This window comes from Equus asinus, chromosome 3 (assembly GCF_041296235.1).
Source record: "Equus asinus isolate D_3611 breed Donkey chromosome 3, EquAss-T2T_v2, whole genome shotgun sequence".
NCBI lineage: Eukaryota > Metazoa > Chordata > Mammalia > Perissodactyla > Equidae > Equus > Equus asinus.
Window position 1 is genome coordinate 82,058,266 of NC_091792.1, and position 23,641 is coordinate 82,081,906.

Sequence of the window (23,641 nt, forward strand, 5' to 3'; positions counted from 1 at the left end):
TCTGAGAGTGATGTCAGCAATATGGCAGAATAGGCGTTCTTTACCATCGTCTTCCCATACCACACCGATTTTGCCAGTCACCTGGGGGTGACAGTACCTTCATGGGAGTCTGGGAGTCCCCTAGAGAAGTCCAGGACACTACTGGAGGGAAAACATCGAAGAACAGACACAGTGAAGAGGTTGAAACAGACGTTTTCACTACATCTGCATTACTCCTCCTCTGAGGCAGCACAGCTTGGGCCCAGGAGAGAACTCTGCAGCAGGCAATATCTCCCAAGGGAGAAAGTGGGAGCAGGTGAGTGGACACCAAGCTTCCCCAGCCATGTGGGACACTTTCCCAGACATCCACTTCTTTCTCATTTAACCCAGATTACTGAAGTAATCTGCAAAGCAAGGGGCTGGGAGAGGCTGAAAGCACAGCAGCCAGGGCTCAGAAATTATCAAAGGGCCTCTACTGAGCACCTTGTGGTTCTTTCTACTAACCAGTTCATGGGCTCCATCAGGAAGCCTGACCACAGGCAGCTAGGGATACCTGGCTTGTATACCTCCAACAGGCCCCTGGGCATACCAAACACCCCAAGCACCTCGCACACACCCTATTTGCTCTCCCCCCAACCATGGCCAGAAAGAGAAGCATTTGCAGACACTCAATGAGCAAGCACAGAAAGCTTGCCAAACTCTGCAAGATGGAGAGAAGGCTCACAAACATAGGCATTTCAGGGCGCCTTCCTAGGAAAACAAGGGGAGGTTCTCAACACCCAGCCTGGTTTTGCAAGAATGAGAGAAGGCAAGCAATCTTAAGAATTTCCCTCTACCAAGAGAGAGCAAGAAATGTGGATCAGGAGCCTCGATAGAAAGGTCTGAGAAAGTCTCAAAATACCTGGCTGGAATAACAGAGGAAGGCATCTCTCCCCAAAGCCAGTCAGTAGAAACCGAAGGTGGTGACTGCTTCTTCAAATGTGAAGACAGCAACACAAGACCCCAGGGAACATAAAAAATCAAGGAAACATGACACCACCAAAAGAACACAATAATTTTCCAGTAACAACCCTCAAAGAAGTGGGGATATACAAATTACCTGACAAATAAGATAATGTTTGAGGGAAGCTTAGCAAGCTACACGGGAACACAGATAGAGACAATTCAAGGAAATGAGGAAAATGATACATAAGCAAAATGAGAGTTTCAACAAAATGATAGAAATCATAAAAAGAGAACCAAACAGAAATTCTGGAGGTGAAGAATACAATGAATGAAATGAAAAATGCAATACAGAGCATCAACAGCAAACTCAATCAAACAGACAAAAGAATCTGAACTCAGACACAGGTCATTGGAAATTATTCAGTCATAGAAAAGAAATGAAAAAGTGAAGAAAGTTTACAGGAATCATGGGACACCATCAAGTGAAATAATGTTTGTAGTTTGGGCATCCCAAAAAGGAGAGAGAGAGAGAAAGTGGCAGGAGTCTTGTTTAAAGACATAATAGTGCTTAGTCATCATCATGGCAGCGTGAGAGGATCCCTTTGTCTCCCCTTCAATCTACAGCAAGTAAAACATCCATAACCCAACAAAGGCCACATTGCCCAAAATGCCAGAATGCCAGAGCAATCCATACATCAATACATAGGAATGTGGGTGAATTGGAGCACATAGAGGAGGCTAACCAGGGGAACAGCAGAGGCAGTGCCAAGGACTCTGGACCCCGAGCTGTGGTAGCTGAGCCAGCAGACCCCAGCCCCAGAGAACCCAGTGGGCAGCAGCAGAGGCATGTGTGTGACTCCAGCCAGCAAGCCATGTGGCACCTGTGGCCATGGGAGTGGAGAAGCAGCAGAGACAGCTGAAAGTTCCTGGGCCACTGGCCATAGCTCAGAGCCTGGTAGCAGCAGCAGAGGCATACACAGGACTCCAACATCCCATCTGGAGCAGTGCCTGCAACCACAGGGTAACAGGCAACAGCAGAAGCAATGCCCCCCAAAGTCAGTTCACCCCTGACAGTCCCCTTCACACTGTCACACAACAAACATGTGATCCCAGATGCAGTAGAGTTGTCAGCCCTCCCCATAGTCCCAAAGGGAAAGTGGGCAACCACAGTGACACCAGAAACCACAAGCCATCAGTGACCCCCAGAGGAGCAGACAGAGACAATGCAAGTACCCCAAACATCTGAAATAGAGGCAGTTGAGGGTGGAACATGCAGATCCTAAAATACAGTCAAAAGCAGCTCAGGTAACGGAAACCAAATACTAGCACTTTAGCAGTGTCTTTTAAAAAACAAATGAGAGGTTGCTCATCTCCAACCACTTAAAAAGTTTGACTCAAAACAAACAAAGCTCTACCTAAATATGACATTGCACCAGCAGAGGAATAACTCAGTGAGCACCACAAAAAGCCATAGTAACATGGCATCACAAAAAGAAAATAACAGTTCTCCAGAGACCAAACATAAAGTCATGAAGTCTGTGACCTAACTGATAAAGAATTTAAAATCACTGTCATGAAGAAACTCGATGAACTACAAGAAAACTCAGAAGGCCAATTCAATGAGCTCAGGAATAAAATCAACGATCAGAAGGAGTACCTTACCAAAGGCTGAGACTCTAAAAAAGAATGAAACAGAAATTCTGAAACTGAAGAACTCAACAAATAAGATGAAGAATGCATTTCAAAGCATTGGAAATAGAGCATAACATAAGGCAGAGAGAATTAACCAGGCACAAAAATAGAAACTCAGAAATGAAGCAGGTAGAAGAGGATAGAAAACTAACATTTTTAAAAAATGTAGAAATTCTATGAGAATTATCTGACTCCATTAGAATGGGCAACATAAGGATAATGGGCATTCCTGGAGTAGAGACAGAGAAGGGAGTGGAGAGCTTATTTAAAGAAATAATAGCTGAGAACTTCTTAAACCTGGGAAGAAACTAGATACAAGTATGTGAAGCTAATAGAACACTCCTTTATCTCAATGCAAGAAGACCTTCTCCACAAGATAATAAGGCTGTCAAAAGTCAATAAGAAGGAAAGAATGTCAAAGGCAGCTAGGGAAAAAATAACCAATAACCTGGCAGGACCAAGATGGCAGAGTGAGTAGTCTTCTCTATCTCTCCTGATTCAAATCTACAACTAATTGGACATTCATCAGTTAACAAAGGATATCCATATAGCATCTCAGGACACCTGAGAGACCCATGCTGCTATATATCAGAAGGCGGACGGACTTCCCCCTGGGAGGAGGTGGACATAGGTGAAAACTCTCCGACCCCCAGACAGCCTAGTACCTGCAAGCAACTCTCTTCCAGCAGACTCCCCCATAGCATTGCCATGCACCAAGGGCGGGAGTGTGCATGTACCGGCGGAACAATGGTGGAAACAGGTGACTTCAGCCCTACCTAAGCTCCCCATGATTACACCTGAGCCCAGCGGGAAACTCCAGGGTACTGCACCAGCAGCAGGGAAAGCCTCTGCTCGCCATTAGCAGAGAGGCCCTGACCAGCATTCAGAACACCCAGAGGCTCCCAAAGAGCAAGATCCCGGGCAAGGCAGCAGCCCACCAGCTGCCGCCAGACTCACAGACACTGGGTGTGCCCCAGAGGGTGCAAGAGGCACCCAGAGACCCTGTGGGTGTGGTCAGGGCCTGGGTGGAGCTCCAGCAGCCCAGCTCCATGGCCCAGGAGGAAACTCCAGGGTCCCACACCGGCGGCAGGGAAAGCCTCTGCTTGCCATTAGCAGAGAAGCCCCACCCAGCATTCAGAACACCGGGAGGCTCCCAAAGTGCAAGACCCTGGGCAAGGCAGCAGCCCACCAGCCGCAGCCGGACTCATGGACTCCAGCTGTGTCTCAGATGGGGCAAGGGGCTCCCAGAGATTCTGTGGGAGTGGTCTGGGGCTGGGTGGAGCTTCAGCAGCCCGGCTCCATGGCCCAGGGGGAAACTCCAGGTTCCCACAGCAGCCTCAGTGAAAGCCTCTGCACAGCACTAGTGGAGAGGCCCCTACCAGCAATCACAAGGCTGGAAGGTCCTGGGGCAAAAGTAGCACAGCTAGGTGAGCTAACCACAGACTTTAGAAGATACCATAGCTCTGCTGGGACCTATAGTGGACAAGTGAGCTCTTGTGGGCTCTGACAGTAACAGAGCTGCAAATATAGGTGATCCTGCTCCCGGCCACTGGGAAAGCCCATAACACCACTGCAGACCCCTAGGAGGGAGCGCGTCTTGGTGGTCTGCAACAGTAGGCACAAGCAGCCTGAGGCCCCCTTGCGATTGCCCCCACAGCTGACGAGGGAACCCACAGGACCACTGTGACTACAAGGAGAGGCCCAGGTCCAGTCAGTAACAGATGCCAGGGTTCCTGGTCGGTGCCGTCTAAACAGCTGCTCCCCCTGACACCAGTTGAAACAAGTAGAAGCAGTAACTAAACTCTATCTCTATATGGAGGCACAAATCCATGCCATTAAACAGTATGACAAAATATATTAAATCTCCAGAACAGAAGGAAAATGACAAGTACCCAGACAACAATCCCAAAGACAATAAAATCTATAACCTAAATGATGATGAATTCAAAACAGCCATTATTAAAAAACTCAATGAGTTAAAAGAGAATTCAGATAGACAACTCAACAAGTTCAGGAGTTATGTCACAAAAGAGCTTGATACTATAAAGAAGAACCAATCAGAAATACTGGAGATGAAGAACACAATGGGGGAGATTAAGAAAAATCTGGACTCTGAACAGTAGGGTCGATAATATGGAGGACAGAATTAGCAATTTGGAGGATAGGAATATAGAAATGCTGCAGACAGAGGAGCAGAGAGAACTAAAACTAAAAAGAAAGGAAGAAACTCTCCGAGAATTATCAGACTCAATCAGGAGATGCAACATAAGGATTATAGGTATATCAGAGGGAGAAGAGAAGGAGAAGGGAGCCGAAAGCCTGTTCAAAGAAATAATGGCTGAGAACTTTCCAAACCTGGGGAGAGAGGTGGAACTTCATGTGACAGAAGCCAATAGATCACCAAAATTTATCAATGTAAGAAGACCAACCCCAAGGCATATAGTAGTGAAGCTAGTAAAAGTCAACAACAAAGAGAAAATACTATGGGCAGCCAGGCAGAAGAAAATAACCTACAAAGGAACCCCCATAAGGCACTCAGCAGATTTCACAGCAGATACCTTACAGGCTAGAAGAGAATGGAATGATATATTCAAAACTCTGAAGGACAAAAACCTGCAGCCAAGAATACTCTACCCAGCAAAAATAACCTTCAACTACAATGGAGAAATAAAAGCTTTCCCGATAAACAAAAGTTAAGGGAGTTCATTGACACAAGACCTCCTCTTCAAGAAATGCTCAGGAAGACCCTCATACCTGAAAAATCAAAAAAAGGAAAGGGGTTATAAGAGCCAGAACAAAGGAAATAAGTAGAAGGACAATAACAGAAAGTAGCAGCTCTCCATCAGAACAAGTTAGCAAAAGTTAAATAAAACATTAAAGATAAAAGGAAGGGAAACACCAAGAATAAATATAATCTTGTCATTTTAACCACAAACTCACAACACAAGAAAGAAGAGAAAAAAAATATGACAATAACAACCTAAAGGGGAAGAGAAACGGGATGGAACGTTTTAATTTAAGGAAATAAGAGGCTACCAGAAAAAGGACTACCTCATCTACGAGATGTGGTGTACAAACCACCTGGTAACCACTAAACAAATAACAAGAATAAAGACACAAATTACAAATAAGAAGAAAGCCAATACAGAAATTTACCTACCTGAATTAGTAATCCAAAAATCATGGGACGAGAAACAAAGGAAATGCAAGAGAACTGGAAAACAGGTCATAAAATGGCAGGGGTAGGCCCCCACGTTTCAATAATCATCTAAATGTAAATGGATTTAACCCTTCGATCAAAAGACACAGAGTGGCAGGATGGATCAAAGAACAAGACCCAACAATATACTGCCACCAGGAAACACACCTCAGTCCCAAAGACTAATACAGACTCAGAGTGAAGGGATGGAAGACAATACTCCAAGCTAATAATGAACATAAGAAAGCAGGTGTTGCCATACTTATATCAGAAAAAGTAGACTTCAAAGCAAAACAGATAAAGAGAGACAAAGAGGGGCAGTTCATAAGGATAAAAGGGACACTCCACCAAGAAGACATAACACATAAATATATAAACACACAACACAGGAGCACCAAAATATGTAAAGCAACTATTAACGAAATTAAAAGGAGACATCAACAACAATACAATAATAGTACGGGACCTCAACACCCCATTAACACCAATGGATAGATCATCCAGACAGAAAGTCAATGAGGAAATTATAGAATTAAATGAAAAATTAGACAAGATGGACTTAATAGATATATATAGAACACTTCATCCAAAAACAGCAGGTTACACATTCTTCTCAAGTGTGCATGGAACATTCTCAAGGATAGACCATATCTTGGGAAACAAAGCAAGCATCAATAAATTCAAGAGGGCTGAAATAATATCGAGCATCTTTTCTGATTATAATGCTATGAAACTAGAAATCAACTACAAGAATAAAGCTGGGAAAGGGGCAAAAATGTGGAGACTAAACAACATGCTACTGAACAAACAATAGATTATTGAAGAAATTAAAGAAGAAATCACATATTCTTTGGAGGCAAATGAAAATGAAAACACGCCATACCAACTCACTTGGGATGCGGCAAAAGCAGTCCTAAGAGGGAAATTCATTGCAATACAGGCTCACCTCAATAAGCAAGAAAAATCTCACATAAACAACCTCAAACGACACCTAACAGAATTAGAAAAAGAAGAACAAACAAAGCCCAAAGTCAGTAGAAGGATGAAAATAACAAAAATTAGAGCAGAAATAAACTATATTGAAACAAAAAAGATAGTAGAAAGGATCAATGAAACAAAGAGCTGGTTCTTTGAAAAAATTAATGAAATCGATAAGCCCTTAGCCAGACCCGCTAAGAAAGAAAGACAGAAGTCTCAAATAAATAAAATTAGAAATGAGAGAGGAGAAATCACAACAGATAATGAAGAAATACAAAGGATCATAAGAGAATACTATGAAAAACTATATGCCAACAAATTGAACAACCTAGAAGAAATGGATAAATTCCTAGACTCTTACAACCTCCCCAAACTGAATCAGGAAGAAATAGAGAATCTGAATAGACCAATCACAAGTAAAGAAATAGAAACAGCAATCAAAAAGCTACCCCAAACTAAGAGTCCAGGACCAAACGGCTCCTCTGGAGAATTCTAGCAAACATTCAAAGAAGATTTAATACCTAACCTTCTGAAACTATTCCAGAAAATTGAGGAAGATGGAGCATTCCCTAACACATTCTATGAAGCTAACATCACCCTGATCCCCAAACCTGACAAGGACAACACAAAGAAGAAAAACTACAGGCCAGTATCACTGATGAACATAGATGCAAAAATTCACAACAACATTTTGGCAAACCGAATACAGCAACACATCAAAAAGATTATACACCATGATCAAGTGGGATTATACCAGGGACACAGGGATGGTTCAGCATCCTCAAGTCAATCAACATGATTCGCTACATTAACAAAATGAGACACAAAAACCACATGATCATCTCAATAGATGCAGAGAAAGCATTCGACAAGATCCAACATCCATTTATGATAAAAAAAAACCCTCAAAATAATGGGTATAGAAAGAAAGTACCTCAACATAATAAAGGCCATCTATGACAAACCCACAGCTAACATCATACTCAATGGACAAAAACTGAAAGCCATCCCTCTGAGAACAGGAACAAGACAAGGGTGTCCATTTTCACCACTCTTATTCAACGTAGTACTGGAGGTGTTGGCCAGAGCAATTCAGCAGGAAAAAGAAATAAAAGGAATCCAAATAGGCAATGTAGAAGTAAAATTCTCGCTGTTTGCAGATGACATGATCTTATATAGAGTAAACCCCAAATAATCCATAGGAAAAGTATTAGAAACAATCAACAGCTACAGCAAAGTTGCAGGGTATAAAATCAACCTACATAATCAGTAGCATTTCTATACACTAACAATGAACTAACAGAAAAAGAACTCAAGAAGTCAATCCCATTCATAATTGCAACAAAAAGAATAAACTACCTTGGCATAAATTTAACCAAGGAAGTGAAAGATCTATACAATGAAAACTACAAGACTTTCTTGAAAGAAATTGATGATGACATAAAGAGATGGAAAGACATTCCATGCACATGGACTGGAAAACTAAATATAGTTAAAATGTCCATACTACCTAAAGCAATCTACAGATTCAAGGCTATCCCAATCAGAATGCCAATGTCATTTTTTACAGAAATTGAACAAAGAATCCTAAAATTCATATGGGGCAACAAAAGACCCCAAATTGCTAAAGCAATCCTGAGAAGGAAGAGCAAAGCCGGAGGCATCACAATCCTGACTTCAAAGCATACTACAAAGCTACAGTAATCAAAACAGCATGGTACTGGTACAAAAACAGGTGCACAGATCAATGGAACAGAATTGAAAGCCCAGAAATAAAACACGTCTATGGACAGCTAATCTTCGACAAAGGAGCTGAGGGCCTACAATGGAGGAAAGAAAGTCTCCTCGACAAATGGTGCTGGGAAAACTGGACAGCCACATGTAAAGGAATGAAAATTGACTATTCTTTTTCACCATTCACAAAAGTAAACTCAAAATAGAACAAAGACCTAAAGATTAGGCCTGAAACAATAAGTCTTCTAGAAGAGAATATAGGCAGTACACTCTCTGACATCAGTTTCAAAAGAATCTTTTCGGACACCATAACCCCTCAGATGAGGGAAACAATAGAAAGAATAAACAAACGGGACTTCATCAGACTAAAGAGCTTCTTCAAGGCAAGGGAAAACAGGATTGAAACAAAATAAACAGCCCAATAATTGGGAAAAATATTTACAAGTTATTTACCTGACAAAGGATTAATCTCCATAATATATAAAGAACTCTCACAGCTCAACAACAAAAAATCAAACAACCCGATCAACAAATGGGCAGAGGACATGAACAGACATTTCTCCAAAGAAGATATACAGATGGCCAATAGACACATGAAAAGATGCTCATCATCACTAATCATCAGGGAAACGCAAATCAAAACTACACTAAGATATCACCTTACACCTGTTAGAATGGCAAAAATATCCAAAACCAAGAGTGACAAATGTTGGAAAAGTTGTGGAGAAAAAGGAACCCTCATACACTGTTGGTGGGAATGCAAACTGGTGCAGCCACTATGGAAAACAGTATGGAGATTTCTCAAAAAGTTAAAAATAGAAATACCTTATGGACCAGCCATCCCACTACTGGGCATCTATCCTAAGAACCTGAAATCAGCAATTCCAAAAGTCCCATGCACCCCTATGTTCATCACAACATTATTCACAATAGCCAAGTCGTGGAACCAACCTAAGTGCCCAGCAACTGATGATTGGATAAAGAAGATATGGTATATATATACAATGGAATACTACTCAGCCATAAAAAAGGTCAAAGTCGTCCCATTCACGACAACATGGTTGGACCTTGAGGGTATTATGTTCAGTGAAATAAGCCAGACAGAGAAAGACGAACTCTGTATGACTGCACTCATAGGTGGTAGTTAACATATAGACAAGGAGAACTGATTGGTGGTTACCAGGGGAAAGGGGGGGTGGGGAGAGAGCACAAAGCGTCAAGTGGTGTACCTACAATATGACTAACAATAGTGTACAACTGAAATTTCACAAGGTTGTTAACTATCATAATCTTAATAAAAAAAATAACCAATAACCTACAACAGAACCCCCATCGGGCTGTCAGCAGAGTTCTCAGCAGAAACTCTACAAAGCAGGAGAGAGTGAAATGATATGTTCAAAATATGGAAAGATAAACACTGTCAGCCAAGAATGCTCTATTCAGCAAAATTATCTTTCAGATATGAAAGACAAGGAAAGGCTTTCCCAGACAAATAAAAGCTGAGAGAGTTCATTGCCACTAGACCTGCATTACAGAAATGTTGAAAGAAGCCCTCTTACCTGAAAGGAAAAGACGAAGCTTTGAGCAAGGTGATAAATGGATAGACAGAATCAGAGAATTGCTCCTCTATATCAGAATAGGTTAGCAAACACTTAATTATAACATTAAGCCAAGGGGAAAGAAAGCATTAGAAATAACTATAGCCACTTCAATTTGGTAACAAACTCATAGTACAAAAAGGGATATTTGTGACAGCATGAACGAAGAAGGGGAAGAGGAAAAGGATGGAACCTGCATGGGCAAATAGAGATGGATGCTCTCAGCAGGAAAAGGACTATCACATCTAGGAGATCTTTTATACAAACCTCGTGGTAGCCACAAAAAGAACACTCAGAGCAGAGTCGAAAACATAAAAAAGAGGAACCTGAGGAACACATGACAGAAAATCACCAAACCAATGTGACAGACAGAAACACAAATAAAAAGAAACAATGAAAATATACAGCCACCAGAAACCAAAGATAAAATGACTGTATTAAGACCTCATACATCAATAATCATTCAAAACGTAAATGAATTGAATTCACCAATCAAAAAATCACAGAGCAGCGGGCTGGCCCGGTGGTACAGTGGTTAAGTTCACATGCTCCACTTTGGTGCCCCAGTGTTCTAGGGTTCAGATCCTGGGTGTAGAACTACACGTCACTCATCAAGCCTTGCTGTGGTGGCATCTCACATGCTAAATGGTGGAAGATTGGCACAGGTGTCAGCTCAGCAATAATCTTCCTCAAGCAAAAAGAGGAAGATTGGGAACAGATGTTACCTCAGGGCCAATCTTCCTCAACAACAAGCAAAACAGAGTGGCTGGGTGGGTTAAAGAATAAGACCCAACAATATGCTGCCTCCAGTAGACCCATCTCAGCTTTAAAGACAAACATAGGCTCAGAGTAAATGGATGAAAAATGATACTCCAAGCATGTGGCAACCAAAAGAAAGCAGATGTTGCCATACTTACATCAGACAAAGTAGGCTGCATGACAAAAAAGAGAAGAAGAGATGAAGATGGGCATCGTATAATGATAAAGGAGACAATCCATCAAGAAGACATAACATTTATTAATATATATGTACCTAACATAGGAGCACCAAAGTATATAAAGCAAGTTTTAGCAGACCTAAAGGGGATATTGACAGCAACGCAATAATAGTAGGGGACTTTAATACCATACTTACAACACTGGATAGACCATCCAGACAGAAAGTCAACAAGGAAACACCAGCCTTAGATGAAACATTAGACCAGATGGACTTGATATATAGAATATTCCGTCTAAAAGCAGTAGAATACACATTCTTCTCAAATGCACATGGACCATTCTCACAATTAGACCATAAGCTGGGAGACAAGGCAAGCTTCAATAGATTTAAGAAGACTGAAATCATATCAAACATCTGTTTTGAGTACAATGGTATGAAACTAAAAGTCAGCTACAAGAAGAAAGCTGGAAAGGTCACAAATATGTGGAGACTAAACAACACGCTACTGAACAAGTATTAGATCAAAGAAGAAATCAAAAAATACTTGGAGACAAATGAAAATAAAAGAACACAACAGACCAAAATCTATGAGATGCAGCAAAAGTGGTACTAAGAGGGATATTTATAGCAATACAAGCCTACCTCAAGAAACAAGAAAAATCTCAAATAAACAATCTAATGTTATACCTAAAGGAATTAGACAAAGAAGAACAAATGGAGCCCAAAGTCAGTAGAAGGAAGGAAATAATAAAAATCAGAGTGGAAATAAATAAAATAGAGAATAAAAAGATTTTAGAAAACATCAATTAAACTAAGAGCTGGTTCTATGAAAAGAAAACAAAATTGACAAATCTTTAGCTAGATTCACTAAGAAATAAAGAGGGAATGCTCAAATAAATAAAATCAGAAATGAAAAAGGAGAAATTACAGTGAATACCACAGAAATACAAAGGATTATAAGAGAATACTATGAAAAGCTGTATGTCAACAAATTGGATAACCTACAAGCAAATGGAAAATTATTAGAATAGTACAACCTCCCGAAGCTCAATCAGGAAGAAATAGAGAATCTGAGTAGACCAATCACCAGTAATGAAATTGCAACAATCAAAAACTTCACAAAAAGCAAAAGTCAGGGACCAGACATCTCTGGTAAATTCTACCATACATTCAAAGAAGATTTAATACCTACTCTTCTCAAACGCTTCCGGAACATTGAAGAGAAGGGGATGCTTCCTAACTCATTTTATGAGGCCAACATTACCCTGATACCAACCAGAGAAGGACAGCACAAAAATAGAAAATTACAGGCCAATGTTGTGAACGAACATTGATACAAAAATCCTTGACAAAATATTACCAGATAGAATGCAACAATACATTAAAAGGATCATACACCATAGTCAAGTGGGATTTATTCCAGGGAAGCAAGGATGCTTCAACATCTGCAAATCAATCAATGTGATACACTACACTATCAAAGCGAGGAAAAAAAATCACATAATCATCTCAATAGATGCAGAGAAAGAATTTGACAAGATTCAGCATTATGATAAAAACTCTCAATAAAATGGGTAAAGAAGTAAAGCACCTCAACATAATAAAGGCCATACATGACAAATTCGCAGGTAACATCATCCTCAATGGTGAAAAACTGAAAGCTATCCCACTAAGAACAGGAACAAGAAAAGGATGCCTACTCTCCCCACAGAGGTGGTTGAAATAGTCACTGAACAGAATGTATTAGCCAAAGCCATCATATCAAAATATTTTCCAGATGCTCCGTGCACGTAGTCATGAAGTTCAATAATGTTGGTATAGAGGCCTTAGTGGGTATGCCAACAACATTCTATTTGAGGAAATCCACCATGTGCAGCCATTGTTTCAGGTCAAGATTGAGAACAAGTCAAATTGGGCTGTAAAATGGAGAAATAGTAGGGAATCAGCATCTCCTCTTTAAATAGGTCTTGTATAATGGGTTCCAATCCTTAAAAGCCCTGTTCTAATTTATTTTGTGCCATGTAAACTATTTTAACTAGGGCTGAAAGGTTATTTTGTCACGCAAACTGTAATTGCTAGAGGTTTAATTTAATTTAATTTATTACTTGTTGGGCCAGAGTATGCATGCCCACTAGGAGATATTTTACGGAAAGAATGGTATATGACCATGGAAGATTTAAGCAAGGCAATAGATCTGATGGTTAGGGTGAGGAATACCTAATTTTCCTCTATTTCATATTTGGTAACTCCCCTAAGAGTATAAAGGGTGTTTTCTTTAAATTTAGTGGGATCTCACCATGTATAGGGTACATTGTTTAAATGTGGTGGGATCCCCAGCTATAACTATACCTTGAGCCCTAGTATTGATTAAATCCATGAAAGTTTGCCAATTGGTGCATCTCAGCAGATGTTAATTTAGACCTACATTACAGGGGCACAAGAACTTCGTTTTTCTGTTGTATAAAGCTTTTAGTAATTTTGAACTTCTGATTGGGTCAAATTATGGCTGTCTTTTTGGTAGTTACTGGCTATTCCTTAAGGGAGTCCTCTCCATGGACCCCGTTTATATTTGTAGATTTCTTCCTCCAGAGAGTCTCAAGTCAGTATTGTCAGAATTGGGAGCCTCTCCCATAGCAATGGTTGCTTGATAGGGGTTAAGGCCCCCTGGCTGTAGTTGGGTTTGATTTCACACCTTGGCTGTGCCGTACATGTTTTTCCTCATAAAGCCGAGAAAAAGGATCCTTGTCAGTGACGAAAGCATGAACAGCAGCAGCAGCACAGCATTTTGTAGGGTGCTGGTGAGTAATCTGCTTTTGGGAATGAGGACCTGAGCACACCATATGGTAACTGCTCTTCCTCCGCGTAAGCAACCACCCAATGGGCCTGTATATTGACCAGAGTATCAATTCTTCTCCCGAGTTCTCTGTAGAATGGCTCCAACACCTGGCTGAGGCACACAATCATAGCCACAGAACAAGTCACCTCAGCATCAGCCATGGGTTATGCTGGCATCTCAATTCCAAACTCTTCTCCCCAGATGCAAGCTATCCACACTTCTGATTTAGGGCTGTTAAAACTATAACAGAAGCTCCATAGGACTCAGCCAATGCAGCACTAGGCGGCATAACTCAAAGTAGAAGCCAGCCAGCAGCCTGCAACACAGCTCACAGAGCAGAATAGCAAGCAAGCATCAGCTCCAAGTACAAGCTCACCAGCTGGCAGCAGAGCCAATTAGCAAGCCAAAGCGAGAAAAGACCTCCAGCGGTGGTGGTCATCACAGAGACATATTGCTTGCTGCATCAACTGTTATCACACACCCCACTGAGATGGGATCAACGTCACACCCAAAATCTGTTCAAATGTGGACTGATGATGTCACACACATACCAAGAGGGCATGAAAAGTTTTAGGACTCACATAATAGGCTTCCTGGGGAGAGCAGGGCATGCTCTCAAGCAGGTTCAAAAATGGCTTGAGAGGACATGGTGTAGTGACTGGCTTTGACCTTTATGGTGGTTAATGGGTGGGTCAGGGTGAAGGCAAGCCAGGATGTGTGGTTTGAACTTTCCAATACCAAAGGAGAGAGTGTGCAGGATTTCTTATAATTTTGATCAGACGTGGGGAAGGAGGGGATAGGGGTGAGTGAGGGCTTAAAAGCAGATAGCAGTCAAACATCCAAAATGGAGTCAGACTCTCCTACTCCAATTAAAAGTAGAATGTCTCCCTCATCTCTCATTAATGATTCTGCACCAATTTAATACATAATATGGTACATTTTATTATCTTTTTGATGGGTCTACTTTCTTCGCCGTGTATTGCTGTTTGCTTTTTTCTTTCAAAGACTGTTAAAACCATTGACTGTATTATCAAAGCGATGCCTGACTACATGCAAAGAGAATCAACACAAGCTCACTTATAACCCATGGGTTGCCTTTGGACAGAACCAATGAAGACTTTGAATTACCCTGAACTGGAAATTGTTGAGAGCAATGTTCATTGATCTCCTCAATGCCTCAACTTTGTTTGAAAATCTTAGAGAATGTGTCGCTTTGGATCTTCCAAGAAGTAGCTATTGAGACAGGATTAGATTTTGATTGGTGACACACTTGTGAAGGACAAAGTGGAAAGGAGCAGGAGTAGGCAGGAAGGGCCTCGGGAATGCAGTGCTGACCCAACACCAGTTAGAGAAGAGGGGGAGGGAAGGACTGAGTGGGAAGAACCTTAAACCATAGTGTGGTTTCATGAAAATCTTGGGCATGCCAATGCCACATCCCCAGCAAAAAGTTTCCATTTACAGCAGGGGTTGGCACTAGTCTTTCTCTTAAAGAACCAGTGTTATAGATTGATCTATGTACCCCCAGGAAAGAACTATGCTGAGATCCTAAAACACGGTATCTCAGAACGTGACCTTGCTTGGATATGGGGTTGCAGATGTGATTAGTTAAGTTGAGATGAGGTCACACTGTAGTAGAGTGGGTGCCTCATTCTATATGAGTGGTGTCCTTTTAACAAGACAGCCATGTGAAGGCAGAGGATGCGTGTGTTGATGAAGGCAGAGACTAGAGTTCAGCAGCTACAAGCCAAGGAACCCAGGATGCTATGGTGGCCAAAGGTTGCCAGCAATCACAAGAAATTTGGAAGACACGAGGAAGGAATTCCAGTACAGTTTTCAGAAGGAGCATGGCCTCTTGACATCTTGATTTTAGCCTTCCAGCTTCCAGAACTGTGAGACAATAAATTTCTGTGTTTTAAGCCCCCAAGTTTGTGGCACGTTGTTACAGTAGCCCTAGGAAACTAATACAGCCAAATAGTAAGTATGTTGGGCTTTGAATGCCCTATGGGCTCTGTCACAATTACCCAGGTCTGCCATTGTACCACTAAAGCAGCCATAAGCAATACATAAATGGATCGCATGGCTGAATTCCAATAAAACTTCATTTGCAGAAACTTGTAGCAGGCCAGATTTGACCTGTGAGCTGCAATTTGCTAGCCAGTGTACTAAAGGAATCTCCGGGAGCGTCTAGGGGGAAGTAGAGTGTCAGAATTTGTGGGGATGGCAACCAGGGGCTTCCATCTACTATGCTCCCTACAGCAGGTTCTCCGAAGGAGATGTGACAGTGCACCTCCATGGCTACCACAGTCTGCCCCTTGCACCACACACGTCCATTTCTCCTTGCATGATCGGGAGCAGCTCCACTATGGTTCCCATGCCTTTGTTCCCAAGGGGAAACTAAGAAGAGAGACACTAATTGGATGACTAGAGTTCCCATTGCTGCAGCTCATCTCAGAACTGCAACTGCCACTCACTGTGCCCACCTTCCCTGTCCATTCTAAATTTCCCTCAGTCTCAGCCATCACCTCAGTAAGCTGCAGTCAGCTCCCTAGTGTCGGACCCAAATCTTTATTCCTGAGGGCTCAGAGCACTTGGAAATCATAGCCTTCCTGAGCCAAGATCGCTGCGTGTGTCCATTCACAGTTAGAATCGGACAATCGAATAGCAGGAGATGTTCGAGGGGATCACATGAGTGCCATACATGCTCCTCCCTGACCACATTATGGAAAAAGAGCCCTACACAATAGCACAGACAAAACTGGGAAGGCCTGGGTTGAAGTGATGGGAAGGGAGCTGGCACAAATTACCAGAGCCTCAGGCCTGACTGTGTAAAAATATCGATACAGATCCCATGGAAAGATTCCAAGCCAGTCTGCTCATTCTAGAGGGCCTGAAAAGTCATTTTCACTAGGGCCAACATCATCCTCAGCAAACCTTAGCAAAACAAATCAAAAAAAAAGAGAGAAAACCAAATACCCAGGATTAAGAGTGAGGAAAGAAAACTACGCAAAGATGGACATTTTCTTTTCATTATAAGAAAATGCTATGTACATTTTTATGTGAGTATGTTTGAAACTCTTGATGAATAATTGATTTTCAGAGAAAATATAGATTACTTAAAATTGACTCAAGAAGTAGCAAACTAAAGTAACCCATCAACAAGGGGTAACTTTCTGCCTAGTGTCCTTTCCCCTAAAATTTTGCAAAGCTGCCTCCTTCTGGGCGTTCGGGTCTCAGTTCAAATGTCATCTCTCCAAAGAAGCTTTCCCCCACCTCCGATCCAAACCTCACCCTCAAGGCCACCTCAGTACCCTGTGTCATAGCACTTACCTGTATATGAAATTATGCATTTATCTGCTTTTTAACTTGTTCTCTCCCTCTCTCTCTCTGTCTCTCCATTAAACTATAAGCTCCTGGTGAGCAAGGGCCTTGTTCATCAAGGTGACCATATATTCCTGGGGCCTAGCAGAGGAGCAGACACAGAGTACATGAAAATGAAGACTGAAGAAGATAAGACAGTTTCCAGAAAATTCTTTCAAGTAGTCTTTTATGACAAAATAAGACAAATCTTTAAAGATGAAAACATCTCTCTAGAAAAATACTTTTGGGGATCAGAATAATTTGACTGGCAAATGAGGGTTAATATATGGGTAGATGACCATGGGATTCAAAATTCTGCTCCATCTCCATTAGAGGAAAAGCTAAAAGCGGGCTTGAAAAGTCGCAAAGTTGTTCTTGGCTTATCAATCAACAGTCCATGTAGAAGCAGCAAATGACCTGCCAGCCTTCACCTGCTCAGGGGTGCCCTACTGTTTCCCTTACTCCCTGAGTCCAGAGGTCCTTCTGGCCTGAGTCTGGTCGTGTATAAGCCACGATCACCAACCAATTGTTTGTCTCCCCTCCAGAATGTAAGCTCCGTGAAGACAAGGGCTTTGTCCATTTTATCCACTAGTGGACCCACAGTGGCCTTTCTAGGGGTGCAATAAATATAGCTTGATATACCAATGGGAAACAAAAGAGTAGCCCTACATCCTCCTGCTGATCAAAATCAGCTCCCCTTGGCAGTGCAGTGACTCCTTTTCATGCCTGCTTGTCCCTAAACACAGGAATGTAAAGTGCCCTGGTGACAAGCAGAGCTTATGGTTCATGGCGACTCTTGCTGTTTCTGCTGATAAAAGCATGCCCCCTTTGGAAGCCCAGACCTCCAACCCTGTAGGAACCCAGAACTGTTGAAATGGGAAGCACAATGCCCCTAGTGGGCCATTCAAAGTCATGGTAAATGCTTCTGCCTCTTGGTTCCTGGCCCCAGGTAGACTTTGTATTGAAGTCAGAGCACCATTTGGAGGTTTCTGATTTCATGCATACACTATATCATGAAGAACGGCACCTCATTCCTGCAGAATATTGCCCACAGCAAGCCATTCCAGCACTCTCTGAGGCCAGCTGCCTCTGGATTGGGTGGTCCGTAAGACAAGAAGTGGTTCTCAAAATCATGGGCCTACTCCTCTACCTCCATTACTGGGAAGAGAGTCCCCTGGCCGGAGACGATGTTGTGTGGAATTCACACCTGTGGGTCAGATATTCCTTAAGGTCCCAGATAGTGTTTCAGGCTGAGGATCTGTAGGCTGGACAGCCAAACCCATACCTGGAATTAGGTATCTATCCCTGGGATAACAAATCACTGCCGCTTCTAGGATGAAAGAGACCCAACTTCCGGGATGAAAGAGACTTGCCACCAAATGGCCGGCTGGTCTCCTCAAGGAGTCATGCTATGCTGGAGATTGAGAATTTACAAGGATACTGTCTGCACAAACGATATGCAGGCAAAAAAGAGATTCTTTGCTAAAAGGGCAGAACTCATCAGAGAGAAACCGAAGGAGACTTTATCAAAAATGGAACTTTGAGTCAAGCATGTGAAGATTTGGTCTTTGCTTCACCTTTAGTGGATAATCTAACTGACCTGTCTCTTGGGTTTTTCCTAATTGAGCTAATGATACTTCCATCCTCATGGGACTCTAGTGAAGACTTTGTTTAAGGCTGCTTAGGTGTATATTGGGATTAAATGAATTCTTCTGGGCCCAGCCTGGTGGCGCAGCAGTTAAGTTGGCACATTCCGCTTCTCAGTGGCCCGGGGTTCGCCGGTTCGGATCCCGGGTGTAGACATGGCACTGCATTGCAAGCCATGCTGTGGTAGGTGTCCCAAGTATAAAGTAGAGGAAGATGGACATGGATCTTAGCTCAGGGCCAGTCTTCCTCAGCAAAAAGGGGAGGATTGGCAGTAGATAGCTCATGGCTAATCTTCCTCAAAAAAAAAAAAAAAAGAATTCTTCTTAGCTTGGGTCCAAGAATACAAACGTGAATAATGACTAACCAAGTTCACTATGGTGATTACACCTGTGGGAAAGAGGGGTAAAATCAGAGAGGAGCTCAACTGTATCTGGTAATGTCTTATTTCTTAATCCAGGTATTGGACACTGATGGTTCACTGTAGTATTTTTATGTATATCCTTGTGGATATAGTGAGTATTGCATATTTTTAAAGAGCAAAAGGCAAAATAGAATGAATAAATAAATGCATTCAATGGCAGTCCCTTGAAGGAGTTCCCCTTTTGATGTGAGACTGTTGGGGGAGCAGGGCGGGGAGGTTCACAGTAGGATGACATAACTGAACAGATGCCTGGAGAAAATTAAACTGATGACAGAGAGATGGATAACTGGAGTGAGGAGGGGCTGATAACGAGGAGCCCAATTATCAGTCTATTATAGTAGTCTAAGGGAGAAAGCATGAACTAGAGTAGTGGCACTGAAGTGCAGACAAGAGGATGGCAGGAGAAATCGTCTCAAAAGTAGAACAAGCAGCCTGGAAACAGATGAGATGATACAAGAAGCAGCAGAGAGGGAGGAGTTTGAAGTGACATTGAGATCCTGAGCCTGCCTGACTGAAAAGAAGAGCAAAAGGAAAGGAAAGGAAATAGATGAGGTACAGGTTAATAAGTGAGAAGTCGGGTGGCCGAATCAAAAGGATGTCTGTTGCCTATTGAGAAAACAATAACATGAGCATCCAGAGTGGTCTTGTGCTGGTCCCAACTTCTTATTTCCTCAAATAGCGTCAATAGTTAAAGCATGCTTCTTTCTTCCAACAGAAATTAATTTTCTAAGAATCTCTACTGAAGTTTTCAATGTTAAAATTAAAACTGACGGAGTAAGTTATCAGGGAAAAGTCCACTTCTTAGCTGTGAAAGTCAGTTGGGAGAGGACTCTTCTAGTAACACAGCAAACTCAATTTTGGGAATCAACTGGGAATTCTCATTAAATGAAATTGCATCTGTAACTTCAAGACTAAATAACTTCCCTGTTGCTAGTTGATGTTGCTTTGAAACAAAGTTTCTCTTCAAGGAGCTAATATAATTGAAAACTGACTCTGGCAGCCTTAAACAGAGGACAGAACAGACCTGGGGTAGAAAGTCCTCTCTATCCACAACCCTACAGGTAGAAACTGCCTGTTCAGGCCAAGAGGACTTTCCTTTAAAGTGATTTTGCCTTTAAAATGCCTGTGGTGAGTGAATGGGTAAGGCTGGCAATTCTTGTCCTGCAACCTCATTTTTCTCTACTCTTTTTATAATGTTATTAAAACATCTAGAGAATAAGACCTGCCCAAACTTGACTACGGAGTGCTAACGATATAGAAATGCTTTATAGTGTCTGTATCTAAGTCCCTGACCCTATGATTTCAACTTTCTTATCAAAGACTTTTGTGAAATGTAATTTAAAAGTTTATATAGAATGTTAGGCAATATATATATAACATAGGCAACCTACTGGATCAAAATGAAGGGTTGATCAAACAAAATCCAAGAGGAATACTAGGGTATTATTACTGCTCACCTTGCAATGAGAGATGAAAGCAAATGAGGAAAGACACAAAGTATTTATTAGCGTGAGAAGACTCAGGAGTCCATAAACACAAGTCCTTAGATGAAGTTCGGGGAGTATGCAATCTAAAGTCTGATGGTGTGGGGACTGATGCCCTGGGATGCCTCCAGGGTGTCAGGCTGGTGCTTGCACCAAAGAAGTTCCTATCTTGTGACCTCACTTCCCACCATGCTCTTCCTTGCTCTTTCTGCAAGCTCTCTAGGACACGTTCTCTGAATCCGTCTAATGTACCAAGCACATCGACACCTCAAGTTTTTGCAATGGTTTCTTCTGCTTGAAACTCTTCCCTCAGCTCTACGTGTGGCTCACACATAGAGGAGGTGAGTAGGTCCTCAGTACATATTTGTCAAGGCAAGGAAGGACAAGCTGAAAGGAAACTACTAACAGGATTTTATCAAAAGATTAAAAAAGTCACCAATACAGGGAATGACAGGACTTGAAATTACAAGAAAAATGGATAATGGCTTCAATAAGGATGTTCTGGCAGCTTTGTTCTATTTAATGAAGGAACTGGGGGGAAAAAGTGTCAGGTGACTCAATCCATGAGTACCTACATTTGCACTAGATTCGGTAAAACGCATAGTAAAATAAGATCCGATTCCTCACAGAGCATCTGGTGCAACCTCCTACTTACACAGAGGATGAAACTTTCAGACAGACAGCTCCTGGGTCACAGGTTTGCAGGGCCCACATCCCTTGGGTATTTTGTATGAAGTCATACATATATTGGCTCAAGTCCTCAAATAAAAACCTGGCCAAAGGTCCATGGTGAGTAGCCATTGTGACTTTCTTATTAACCATTTTTTTCGCCAGTGACTAACCCAAGGTGTGGCATATACTAATTGACACAATAAAAAAGTGAATAAAAGAAAAAATGAGAGAGAAATTAGGGTGCTATTATTTTTGTTTCTCAAGTAGAGTGAACAAAGACTTAATCTGGCCCTAACGCCTATCTCATCTCTCATCTAGGTGGATCAAACTCAATCAAAGTAAAATAAGAAGTGAGGAAACCTGAATAATGAAATGTTTAGCATCATAAGGAAAGTCACATCAAATCGTCATAGTTTTCAATGGATATAAGGTTTTGGAAAAATGAAGCAAGTGTTCAGCTTGCTGCATTTTTATGAAAATTGTTGTAAATTATATAATCCATAAAATATGTTATAAGACATTCCTCTGAGGATTCAAGAGATTGTTCCATTAGCTAGTCTACTTGTTACAAATTGGCATAAACTGTAATTTTCAAATATAATGTGAAAGAAGTCATAAATCTAATTTGTACTATCCTATAAAATTTTATGCTTCTGCATCTGAGGATGACATCTCATTATGTCTCCAGAGGTAGCAAATGAGCGGTGATGGCGGAACCTACTCCTGACCTATTTGGTCCCTACTTGCATCTGATCTTCACATTACTCTCCCAATCTCTTCTTATTTCCTCTCGTGTCCTTTCATTTTTCATTCATATTTCTGTTTTTTCTTGAAAAATATGGTTTCTCCTACCTTGGGTTGTGAATAAAAAAATGAAAGGACTAAATACTAGTAATCTTACAGATCATGTCAATTTAAAATTGTAATGAGCCAATAGAAGAAATAAAACTAATATAATGATGAAAAGCTATAAAGAAATAGAAAAAAGGGAGAATTGGCTATATCTTTCACAATATATTAGTATATTTTCTTTAAAACTGATAAATCAAATAAAGTATAGACATATTTCATTCTTCAGAAGAACTATCAGAAGAGCTTGAAAACAGGAAATTTTAAGGGTTCATGCCTCTGTTTAGTGAAGTTTTGAGTGATAAATTGTTGTCTCATTATAAGACCTGCTGTTCTATTTTGTTTTTTCTTATGCACTTATCTTACTTAATAAAAAATGCACTATATTTCTTAATAAAAAAAGAAAGTGATGGGGCTGGCCCGGGGGCACAGAAGTTAAGTTTGCACGTTCCACTTTGGAGGCCCAGGGTTCACTGGTTGGGATCCAAGGTGTGGACCTATGCACCACTTATCAAGCGATGCTGTGGCAGGTGTCCCACATATAAAATAGAGGAAGGTGGGCACTGATGTTAGCTTGGGGCCAATCTTCCTGAGCAAAAAGAAAAGGATTGGCAGCAGATGTTAGCTCAGCACTAATCTTCCTCAAAAAAAATATAACAAAAAAGAAAGTGATAAGGTTTAAATGGGAAGTTGAAGGTGGGCTGTCTAAAACCTGAGACCTCGGGATTCTGTTCATTAGCCTGAGGCAGATCCCAGTAAACCTGGGTGCTCTCAGGCTGGTCTTGCCAAAGAGCATTTTGGGGAACCCTGATTTAAGTATAATCCCATTTATGTAAGGCTATATATCTTTTTCATGGATACATATCTAGATAGATTCATGACATAGATTAGATAGAGAGAGATGAGATGATGATAGATAGATGATAAATAGACAGCGGATAGATAGATAGATGATAGAGAAAAAGTGTTCCGAAAGGATGTTCACTCAAAAGTCAATAGTGCCTATGTTAGTATTGTGAAGTTTCAGCTAAGTCTAACCTTTATACTTGTATTCTAAGAATTGGGTTTTTTTATGCAATGATCATGTATAATTTCTAAAAAAATTAAGTCCTATTTAATTGTTTAAAATTCTTCCTTTAAAAAAAGAAAAAGAGTAAGCATAAAGAGAAAAGAAAGAAGAGAATGAAAGTTTAAAACAAAAATACTGAGACAGGAAGATAAAATGGTAAATTGAAAAATGAGATAACATAGATGACTTTTAAGATAAAGCCAACATCGAGGCAAGTTTTAACCAGAGAAAGAGAGAAACT

At 41.2% G+C, this 23,641-nt stretch overlaps 1 long non-coding RNA gene across 1 annotated transcript in view; it reads right to left on the reverse strand.

Moving 5' to 3' along the window:
* The window catches only part of LOC139044829 (uncharacterized), a 52,272-nt gene that overhangs the window by 27,072 nt on the left and 1,559 nt on the right, over window positions 1-23,641 (reverse strand). The gene's annotated exons all lie outside the window — the stretch shown is intronic.